The 12,438-nt window shown below is 40.1% G+C and overlaps 1 protein-coding gene across 1 annotated transcript in view; it reads right to left on the reverse strand.

Annotated features, from left to right (window-relative positions):
* The window catches only part of RCE1 (Ras converting CAAX endopeptidase 1), a 976,724-nt gene that overhangs the window by 422,418 nt on the left and 541,868 nt on the right, over positions 1-12,438 (reverse strand). The window lies entirely within an intron of this gene.

Below are 12,438 nucleotides of genomic sequence, written 5' to 3' on the forward strand. Positions count from 1 at the left end.
TGGCAATCTGAAAATGCATTAAGTACTCTGCCACAAGTGTTATCATACAAATACATTCTTCTACCAATATTGCTTTGGTAAAGGAATATGCTGCAACATGTAAAATTATGGCAAAATAGTATCAATAGATGTCATGAACCTTAATAATTATAGATACATTTGCACTTGTAATAAAAATGCATTACATTAAAAAAAGCATGTATAATGCAAAAACAGGAGAACATTTTATTAAAACAAATAGTGCAAAGATGACATTGTACATTTCATTACACATGTCAGAGTGAAATATGAAAGGATTTGAAAGTGTCCAGTGATTGTTTTAATAAAAGTAACAACAACAACAACATTTCCCTGCCTTTTCATTATGCATGTGTCATGTATTGTAGTCTTCTTGTATTTCCCTGCTGATAGACCTATTAGTTGTTAGGTCAAATGCCATTAAAAAAAAAAAAAATAGGCGGAACCAGTAGCTTGATCTTAGTAATGCTCCAGAGTAATTTTAATAAGTCAAAATATACTTGCGATTCCTTGTTGCCGTTTTACCGGCAGGCGTTGTTATGGAAACGGTAAACAAGAAGAAAAATGCAACCTGCTGTGTGCGAAGCCGATTGCTGCACTGAAATGGCACCATATGAACATTTAAAGATATTTTAACTTACAAATTCACCAATAATTGTAATAAAATACACAGAAACCCCGTGTAATGCAGAAGAAGCACAGTTAAAAGATACAGTGAGCACTTTATTATTGCAGCTTATTGTAGACGCTTCTGTCACAGTTTCCGTATATTCTGAAATTGAATGGGTTTTCTTCATTATATCATTGACTTTGCCCAGTCCTTCTAATTTTTTTTTTAGTTTTAATAGTAAATCACTTTCATTTTTATACTTCAAATTATTCTGAAAATGCATATAGATGCAAAACTAGTTATCTGCTAGCTTTGTAAAGCAGATTGCAGTAATGTAAAACAAAAAAAAAAAGTGCCCGATTTTGAATCTTAATTTTCTCTGTCTGCAACTCTTGAGCTGATAAGTTGAGAGGTAAATGTGCAGTATGCAAACAAATAAATTAGAACTATTAATGTGTTCATAACTATGCTTCAGACCCTCCCAAGACCTTGCTGCTCCAGTTTCATCGGCAAGCAATTTTACTGCAATACGGTTTTGGGAGCAGTAAACTAGTCTTACTTTGTGCATTGCCGCACAGCTACTGGCTGATTTGTAGTGATACAAATTAAATGTTTACAGCCTTTTAGCTATACATCTGCCCATAATAACCTACATTAAATAATATAAAAAAGTGGACCCAGTTACTGGAACAAACAGTGAGAACTTTTAGTTTTTGGAGTCTGTAAATGAGTATTTTTTATGCAGAAACTGACAGGGTAGAAACTAGTAAACTCGTGATTGTAAAGGTATCTGAGAGGAACGGAAAGTCAAAGATGAGTGCACACTGGGACCTAAAACAAAATTGGAACTGTAGAATCACAGGATATTGAAAGTAAAATGATACTGTGGGTGTGAATTTAAATGACATCATTAAAATGGGCGTTACTCTGGTCAGATTAAATGCGACCCGAATTTTAAACACTGGGATTGTCCCTTTAAGCTCTGGTTTCATTCTTGTGTAATGAGTGCATGTCAGGCTAGTTCAAGTCGTGTCTTTGCATTGTATCTGTTGATGCCTTCCCCTTATGATAATCTGGCAACATAAATCCCTCCCTGTCCCTGTTAATGGGCATTTTGTCAACAGCCAATAGAGTATCATTTTCCATAGTCTCTCCCCTTAAACTACTCAGACAAAAAGACCTTTGTTGCAATTGCTTAATATTGAGTGTACTGATATGGCTTACACTGATTCATCATCTTCTTTCGGCTGTTCCCGTTAGGGGTCGCCACAGCGGATCATCTGTCTCCATTTCTTCCTGTCCTCTGCATCTTGCTCTGTCACACCAACCACCTGCATGTCCTCACCACATCCATAAAACTTATCTTAGGCCTTCCTCTTTTCCTGTTACCTGGTAGCTTCATCCTTAGCATCTTTTTCCCAATATACTCAGCATCCCTCCTCAGCAAATGTCCAAACCAACGTAATCTTGCCTCTATGGCTTTGTCTCCAAACCTTCCAACCTGGGCTGACCCTCTAATATACTTATGCCTCATCCTGTCCACCCTCGTCACACTCGGTGCAAATCTTAACATCTAACTCTGCCACATCCAGCTCTAACTCCTGCCTTTTTGTCAATGCCACTGTCTCCAACCCATATAACATAGCTGGTCTCACTACCCTCTTGTAGACCTTCCCTTTCACTCTTACTGGTACTCGTCTGTTACAAATCACTCCTGACATTCTTCTCCACCCACTCCATCCTGCTTGTACTCTCTTCTTCACATCTCTTCCACACTCACCATTACTCAACTATTGATCCCAAGTATTTAAACTCATCCACTTTCGCAACCTCTACTCCTTGCATCCTCACCATTCCTCTATCCTCCCTCTCATTCACACACATATATTCTGTCTTAGTCCTGCTGACCTTCATTCCTCTTCTCTCTAGAGCATATCTTCATCTCTCCAGGGTCTCCTCCATCTGTTCCCTACTCTCACTACAGATCACAATGTCATCTGCAAACATCATAGTCCACGGGGACTCCTGTCTGATCTCGTCTGTCAACCTGTCCATCACCATTGCAAAGAAGAAAGGGCTCAGAGCTGATCCTTAATGTAATCCCCCCTCCACCATAAATGCATCCGTCACTCCCACCACAGACGTCACTGCTGTCACACTACCCTCGTACATATCCTATACCACTCTTACTTACTTCTCTGACACTCCCAATTTCCTCATACAATACCACAACTCCTCTCTAGGCACCCTGTCATATGCTTTCTCTAAGTCTACAAAAACACAATGCAACTCCTTCTGACCTTCTCTGTACTTCTCCATCAACACTCTCAGAGCAAACTGAGTATAGTATCAAATTAGTGAGTTTCCACTATAATTAGTTTACTGGGTCTTGCTGGAGGCACAAGTTGTTTCCAGGCAAGTTACTTTGTACTGAAATTTAAATACTCAGTAGCGAGTCCACCCAAACATTATTGTAAAACCAAACTCCAAGCAGTTATAGTTATACTTGCTACCCAGAGTTATTCCTGTCGGCATCATGGACCAGTACTTTCCCACAAATTCTCTAACCAGCCTGATTGAAATGGTTATCTTGAGACGCTAAGAATGGTCTCATGCTGTCTGATCATCTACTGCTCAAACAGCATAACACAGCATGTGAGAAATGTACACACAATATCCTTTCAGGCAAAAAAACTCTAACACACAGTAAATTCAGACACTAAAATCGTCAGCAATATACCATACATCACACCTCTCCAAGGCCATCACAGTACACATAATCCATCATATGCTGAGGTGCTAAAGATTACTTTGCCTAAACCTCAAAGGCCTCCAAAACACAACACAGACACAAAGCACACACCATATTAAGCCTACTTCCTCGGATAGACACACAATAGTCATCATGGTCTGATGAAGCAACTAGTGTTGCAAAAGCGCTCACCTCTGTTATAAATTTTTTGTTTGTTTAAATAAAGACGCTATTGTGTGTTACCCGGTATATCGTTGGTTTTTCTATATATCATTTTTTATATACCTGGGTTATACCTGCCAGACGTTTTTGTTTGTTACATACTTCCTCGGATAGCACACGGATTCCGAAAGTCTCAGATGCTGAGCCAGTAAGTCAAGCATCAACCAAACCAAACATTCTTGTTATAGGGAACTCCACTGTAAGACATACAGATGTGCCTCTCACCAGGCTGACCAAGGAAAGAGTGACGCTTAGTTGCTTGTCTACTGCCAGGATCCGTCAGATCACACTTGTACTCAAGTCCTTGAACAAAAAGTAACAATATGACTCCATCAAAGTTCATGCCAGTGTCAATGACGTGAGGTATACCTCACTGGATTACAAATAAGAGACATAATGGAACTCAGAATGCGTGTCTAAGGCAGGTATGAGTCTAGCATTGAACAGCATTCTACTTTCTCCATGGGTGATGCCTCAATATAAGCAAATAAATAATTGACTTCAACAACTGGCTTAGTTTTTGCTGCTATTCAAAGGGTCCAACATTTGTTAGCCTGGAAGGATATGATTGACAGACCACACTGCTTTGACAGGGATGGCCTGCATCTGTCCCCTCTATGGTTTCAAATTACTGGCAAAGACTGTCCACCTCAATATTAGTTTATCAGGTTGGCACTGCCTAAGGAGGACACTATCAACACACCAAAAACAATATGAAGGCATTACTGATCAATGCCAAGAACCTGAGCAAGAAACTCCACTCCTTAAAAGCCCTTCTCACCCTGGAAGACCTTGACATCTGTGTAGTGACTAATATGTGGTTTAAAAAAGCAGAGGGCACTACGGCTGTGCAGGGCTATAAAGTCTTCCACAAATTCACACCAACTACTATGCAAGAGGGGAAAAAAGGTGGAGGTGTATCAATCTACACTCAAAAGAGACTCTCGCATCAAAGCTGGTAAAGCAGCATGATGCACTAGAGCTTCTTCACAGGTTCATAGGCAAGTACTGGGCTAGCTGCCCTTAAGAACTATTTTAAGCCTAGCCAATTTCTTTTTCAAAGGTTGAGAATCAAACCCTGTAGCTTGTGACTGTGAATTAACCATTTTAACCATTTTATTGACCCATAACCCCCATGTCCAAATAACAAAGTTCTCTTACCCATACATTAGCTAGCTATAGAACTCCCTCTATAAAAAAAAGAAAAAGAAAACCACAACAGCTAGAATCACTCAGTATTAAACTCAATACCAATTTCCTAGGTGATATATACTGTCCAGCTGCTGTAGTCTGGGAAACCAACACTACACCACTAGTGCAAAAGCACAGAGATGGATTTTGTCAATGCAAATGCCCTACATCAATTAGAGTACCCACTGGGGGTGGGGGGACACATCTTGGATCTTGTCCTTAATATTGGAGCATCTTGCACCATTCCCTTGTGTGCCTTCATCAATTAGGTCTGACCATAAAAGCAGTCTCTCTCAAAATAAATTTAAACTAGAGATCCCTTACACCAGAGGTACCATTAGAAATTTCTTTAGGACAAACTACCTACTCCTAAGTGATAGACTGGCAGGCTTCAAATCCCCACTAAACCCAGTTATCTAGACTGAATACCCAAAAATGCACACATCCACACTATACCAGCATGTAAAGAACTGCATGGCTGCAGCTGTACCCTGTAGACACAAGTGCAAGGCAAATGCCAAAAACAAAAACACATGGTGGAACCACAGAATCAACAAGATTTACAATAAAAGGAAAAGATATTTCAATATGAGGATATTTAAAGTATTATTCGTAAATTATTGAAATAAATGCACAGTTAATATGTGGATGTTATAGGGAAGGGTGTTTTTAAATGGAGGTGTGTGTTAAGTATCAAATGACTGATGATTTTTTATTTAAACTTTGCATTTGTAGATGGCTGTTATCTGAAGAAGTCTCCCTATAAGGAGAGACGAAAAGCGCTTAATAAAACGGACCTTATATTTCATTTGTGGGTGACCAGTGGAGTGATTTTTTAGCTTTCTTATCCAGTTTGTAATAAAAGGAAAAGAATTTTGACCAAAAGTAAGAACTAATTCCCAGAATGTTAGAACCCGTGTCACTGAAATAAACCCAAGAGCTTAATAAAATCCACCAAAGCCATATTTAAGGCTAAAATTGCTACCCAAGCCAAAGACAATCACAAGACTTTTTTTAGTAATGCTCATAATCTCAAAAGCACAATGCAGTACTGCACTGAGCGGATTGCGATCAAGGTTACCTACACTGAGGCTGAAGATATAGCTAACCTTCTGCCTGATAACTTTAACCCCTTCCCCATCTGTCCCTCAAGATACACCTGAAACTGGCTTACCTCCAGCGATCACAAAAAAACAGTTCTATCAAAAGCTAAAAGTGCTGGATCGATGAGTCCTGCCAATATCCCTGGATGCATCTTAAACAGCATGAAGCAAGATTTAGCCACATCCCCTAACAACACTGTTCAATCTCGGCTCCATACAGGTTTTGTACCAACTGAAAGGAATAGTCATCCCCCTGCATAAGAGAGGACCTTCCACAGACCTAGGCAATTACATACCCACAAGTCTGTCCAGCATCATATGGAAAGCCATGGCTAGACCATCATGGAATTAATCTATCAGGACATAGGGAGCCTCCAAACACCTGTCTCAGTTCAGATTAGTCAAGGATAGGTCATACTTACTCAACAAGGTGGATTTCTGAAAAGGTCACTAAAGCAATAGATGAAGACAAAATAGTACACACCACATAGTTTGACTTAGCCAAAGCTTCTGACACAATCACACACTCTGGTATAATAGAAAAGCTAAATATACTGGCAATAAACCCCTGTGTCACACATTGGATTGCCATCTGGTTTACAGATAGGAGGCAGCTAATAATAATAGTAAAAAAGGGGGGAGGGTTACATCCACAAACAGACCTGTCACCAGTGGAGTCCCCCAAGTTTCTATGCTGGAACCTCTCCTGTTTGTAATCTCCTTTTCTGAAGTAAAAGCAAATACCAAAAGGTCTGGCTGAATACGTTTGCAGATGACTGCAGGCAAGGAGCAATCATCGCATCCTCAAATGCCGTAGCCATCCTGCAGGAAGGTTTGTCTCAAATGGTGCCAAATTCATAATCTGAAACATGCCAAAAAATGTATTACTGCAACCTTTGGGAAGTCATTTACCCCAGGGAACTACCACAATGACAATACTCTACTAAGAATTGACACAGTTGTCTGGGATTAAAGAACTTAATGTGGACAGTAACCTAACTTTTAACCAACATGTGTCTACTGCTGCAACAAGGTCCTTCCATACTGCACAGTTTACAAACAAAGGGATTGTGTCTAGATCTAGGGATGTCATTGTTCCCCTTTTACTCAGCCCTCAATTAAGCTAGTCATTGAATGTAATGCCTCCTTTGACACGTATCTGTCCAAACAAATTATTATTTATAATTATTATTAATGCATGTTAAATTCTTGAAAAGTGCCAAACAGCACTACACAACATCTTTGAGAGATGACTGACTGGTTATTAGTGCGAAGATCCAGATGGTTATAAAATCACTCTGAAGCTGGCACAAGCAAGGTAATGCTTACAGCAGAAATTAAACCCTGGCTTATTTTCATGTTTTACAGCAATTAAACCGCATTAGAATCTACAGCTGTGTGTACGGTACTTACGATAACAGTAGATATTGGAGAAGAGGTGATTGTAGCAGTAAGCCTTAACATTTAGGACTTACCCACCTTACATCTCAGTTTTCATATGTTCTACATGTATCCCTATTATTGCCTACTCTCTGGTTTCTTGCAAACTTTACAAGGAACCCTGGTTGGTGTGTGAGGTATTCATATGTAGCCAGTATTACTAGGAAATGTGCTGATATTCAAGCCTCTTCGAGCCATCATGGAGAAATGCGACTGCAGCAGGTCACTTTCCTTAGAACAAACATTAGTAGAACACAAACTACATCTATGTAGCCATCTATTGCACAGTTTTAATAAAACTACTTATATTTTCTATGTATACAGAGGAAGGTTAACTATTGGTGACCTCTCTTCAAAGATATAGAAGTACTATTCTTACAATAACTACAGATCTTTAAGGACCATCTAGTAGTCTCTAGGACCAGTGAACCAGGCATTTGGAATGCTCAGCAGATAAAACCTTGTAAAATGCCAATAACTCTCCTCTTCTCATAATACCTCACTCTCCAGTTCATCCATTATACTGCAAAACTTAAGTGGACTGGAGAGGAAAAGGACATGAAAAAAATAGAACTCCAGACAAGACAAAAAGTTGAGGGTGGAGGCATGATTTGCTATCAAAAATGGACCTTCACTTTACAGATCTCCAGTCCACCCTTCTTAAATCATCAAAACAGACCCATCGTTGGTAACACTCAAGACAAAACCCTGAGCTAAACCTTGCTTGGCGGTCATTTTCATGAAAAGATACCAAAGGCAACAGTAACCCTGAAAGAAAGTCTGGGCTTGTTAATAAATAACTCAAAGATTATAGTGCCAAAGTGTTAACAGAAATCCAGAATGATTGTGTAAAGCTCATCAGTAGTGACATTACAGAATAAGGCAGTACAAGCAGCTATCACTGTAGTGGAATTTGCCTTTGCATTAACGAAAGAGGCCTTCATACTTTTGAAAGAATACAATCAGTTACCCATCTGAAAAGGTATCTGACAAAGGAGATAAACTAGTAATCCTTATGAAAACATTTGGTTTAGTTCATATAAAAAAACGGATTGTCTTTAGACATCCAAACAATGAGCAACGTGTTTCCGAGGCGAGGAGCACGGCTGCGCAAGTTTTTTCATATATATAGCCTACCTTTAGTTTCTACCCTCACAGTGTCCAAGGTAGGCTGTTATAAACCTCAGTTGTAACACCCCTTGAAGTTCACCTACAAAGACCTGACATCATGGATATGCACTTTCCAAATTTTCCTGTAGCTAGTTTGTGTAGTCATCCTGAGACCATGTAGAAATTATCTCATGTTGACAGACAGCCAAATAATCTTTAGTGTAACAGATAAAGTGTGATGTAAATATACAATGTCACTGAGGGCAAATCTCTTACAAACAAGCAATCAAAATAACAATCAGGTTGTCCGTATGCAATTGCCACACCCACCACACAACAGTACACACCCAACATATACACCTACATGTGTTGAGGCGCTTAAAAGTAGCCTTCTTAAATCTCAAAGACCTCCCAGACATTCAGCCTAGAAACAGTATACTCAACTCCTAAAACACTGTCCAAACATGTACAGCCGCATCTCACATTGCCTCTACTTCTAATGCCCATACGGTGAGCCATCACACAGCCTAATATTTTAGTCATAGGAGACTCCATTGTGAGACACACAGATATACCATTCTCCAAGCAGAGTAAAGAGAAAGTCACAGTCAACTATCTGGGGCCATGATACACCAGATTACACATGCACTCAAGTCACTGGATTGCAAGTACCAATGTGTCATTGTCCATGTGGGTGTAAATGACTGGCGAAGTACCCCCCGGAGTACATGAAAAGAAACATGATGAAGCTCTCGGATTTCCATATTTATGGGGACATGACAGGATGACGCATTTAGGTGTATGGATTAAAAATGCTTGTTATAGTAGCCATGGATTGTGGGAAGAGATCAAATGAAAGCTAACAAGAACTGAGAAAATGGAAACTTTTTATGGATAAAGATAGTAGCATGCCAGCAGTGAAAATGTTTTTATAGTCCCTTCAGCTTTATATAGGGATCAGTTATGTTTATTAATTTTCATCTGGAATTTTTCCTCTGGTTGATAAAGCAGTAAAGGAATTTCTCTGGTAGGGAGAGAGGACAAGAGTTAAGTGGGATAAACTGATCCTCCCAGCAGAACAAGGTGGTTTAGGACTACTTGATTTAAAGGGATATTTACAATTACACAGTTAAGGCTCATATACATAACACAAGCAAAAGGTTGTAATGAAAAGTGGAAAGGGGTGATGAAGAAGGGATGGGCTTCAAGAAATAAAGGAGAGTGTGAGATTTTTGGATGCAGATTGAAAGAAAATAATATTCTGTCTCCATTTAAACTGTTAGCATGATTATCAGCTTGAATAAAAAGCTGCAATAATTATATGAAATATAAAGGGTTAATTTAGGAATAGAATAAAGTGCTGAAAAATAGGAAGCAATAAGTGTGCTGCCATAGCTTATTTTGGCATCCATGTAAGGAGTATGTTACTGAGAAACAAAGTCTGTAAAAATAACTGCGCAGATGGCAGCTGGAAGGACATCAATGAAGTAAAGAGATACAACATCAAGCAAGATAAAGTTAGAACATCAAGTTTCAGACAGCGCTGGAAAGTACAGTTTTGTACCTACCATAAATGTAGATGTTCAAAGATCCACATTGCTGCAGTCCTTACACTTGGGTAGTCCGCTGTCCTCGGTCGGCCCGAATATCAAAGTATAAGGCTGACGTCGGTCAAGGCGCATTTGACTGACATCAGGACGTCAGGGTACAAATGCGCATGACCGACGTCATATCCTCAGTCTTTTCTTGCCCCAGATGTCAGAAGACCCTAAAAATAAAGGTCAAAACCAAAAGACAGCAAACAAACAACCAACCATCCTAGCACTAAAAATATGTACAATATATACAATATACACCTTATTGACAACCCAACCCACACAACCGCCTCTAACTACAGAGGGGAAGGAGGGAGGACTGCAGCAATGTGGATCTTCGAACATCTACATTTATGGTAGGTACAAAACTGTACTATGTTCTTCATCTCACATTGCTGCAGTCCTTACACTTGGGTAGAATCCCAAAGCAGAGGTAAGGGAGGATGGCCAAACTATAAGGAAGCAGGAGCTGCCAAAATGCCCTGCAAAACAGCAGTGGCAAAACCAGCCCTGGATTTAGAGTAAAGTGGTAGGTGATAATGCCTAGAGAAAGTATGCACTGAACTCCAAGTAGCTGCCTCCAAAATATCCTTAGTTGCCACCCCTCAAAAAGCTGTTGGCAGTAGCCCTAGTGGAATGAGGCCTAATCCCAGCTGGAATCTCCTTGCCATGATGGGAATAACAGAAAGCAATGCAAAACCCAATCCACTTAGAAATAGTTTGTTTTGACACAGGCTTGCCCTGAGAACTCAAAGCAAAAGAAACAAATAACTGCTGAGACTGCCTGAACCCTTTAGTTCTGTCCAAATAATATCGCAACTGCCTGTGTACATCTAAAGTGTGCAAAATCTTTTCCCTTTATTTTGGGGATTTGCATAAAAGTAGGCAAATGAATAGTTTGGTTTAAAGCCACACTAGAAACTACTTTAGGCATAAAGGAAGGATTAGTACGTAAAGATACCCTATCCTTATGGAAAATTAAGAAAGGCTCAACCGCCATAAGGGCCTGCAACTCAGAAACCCTTCTTGCAGAGGTAATAGCCAACAAAAAAGCAGTCTTCCATGATAAAAACTTTAATTCAGTAGTAGCTGCAGGCTCAAAAGGTTGTAGAGTGAGTTTCTCCAACACAAAATTGAGATCCCAAGCAGGAGTAGGAGCTCTTCGTGGGGGTCTTATATTCTTTGCCCCTCTAAGAAATTGCTTGAACAAAGGATGAGAAAACAATGGTGGGTCACAATCATAGTGAGCCGAAATTGCTGCAGCATGAACCTTAATAGAAGAGAAGGACAAACCTTTGTCCAGTAACTCAGTAAGATATTGAAGAGCCACACTTAAATTAGGCTCAGAAACATCAAAATCCTTTGCTGCACTCCAAAATAAAAATCTCTTCCATTTATCTACGTACACTTTCCTTGTACTAGGCCTTCTAGCTTCCAAAATAACATTCAAAACATGCTGTGGAAGTGGAGGCCCACTATGGTTCAAAACAGAATATGCCAGGCTGTTAGGTGCAGAGAGTGAAGCTTGACATTGAGCAAATGACTGTCCTCCTGAGACAACAGGTGTGGAATCAAGGCAAAGGCCATGGAGGCTTCCGTACCAGGCTTCTCAGTAATGGGTACCAATGCTGTCGAGGCCAATCTGGAGCTATCAAAATCATCCTTGGCTTGTCTTGTCTGGCCTTCAGTAGTACCTTTGGGAGGAGAGGCAGAGGCGGAAAGGCATACACATGAAGATTGCTCCAATTGAAAGAAAGAGCATCCACTTTCCAAGCTGTGGGATGAAACCTTTTTGTGCAAAACTTTGGCAGCTGGTGGTTTAACGGAGAAGCGAACAGATCTATGTCTGGAGTTCCCCATGACACTGTCAATTTCTGAAATACATGAGGATCCAATTTCCACTCGTGGGGATCCATAATTTGTCTGCTCAACACATCTGCTAAGGAGTTCTGTGCTCCCGGCAGAAACCTTGCCTGAAGATTTAGCTGTAAACTGAGAGCAATCTCCCACAAAATCATTGCTTGCCTGCATAGAGGATAAGAATGTGTTCCGCCTTGCTTGTTGATGTACCACATGACAGTTGTGTTGTCTGTTAGAATCAACACCTGCCCTGGAAGAAGTAAATCCTTGAAAGCTATTAATGCAAACTGGACTGCTAACATCTCTTTCAGGTTGATATGTAGATGTTGTAGTCTGGCAGGCCACTTGTCTTGTATCCACTTTCCATTCAGATGAGCTCCCAAGCTTTGTCTGAGGCATCTGTCGTTAGAATCTGACTCGCCTCTGGCCGGGTCACAGAGAGTCCCTTGTTTAGGTGACATTCCTGAGCCCACCACAACAATTCCTTTTGAATGCAAGGTATTATTTGAATGACAGTGTCCAAATCCTGGCAGTGCT

The sequence above is a fragment of the Protopterus annectens genome, chromosome 6.part1, assembly GCF_019279795.1.
Source record: "Protopterus annectens isolate FY-2018-M chromosome 6.part1, PAN1.0, whole genome shotgun sequence".
Classification (NCBI taxonomy): Eukaryota; Metazoa; Chordata; order Ceratodontiformes; family Protopteridae; genus Protopterus; species Protopterus annectens.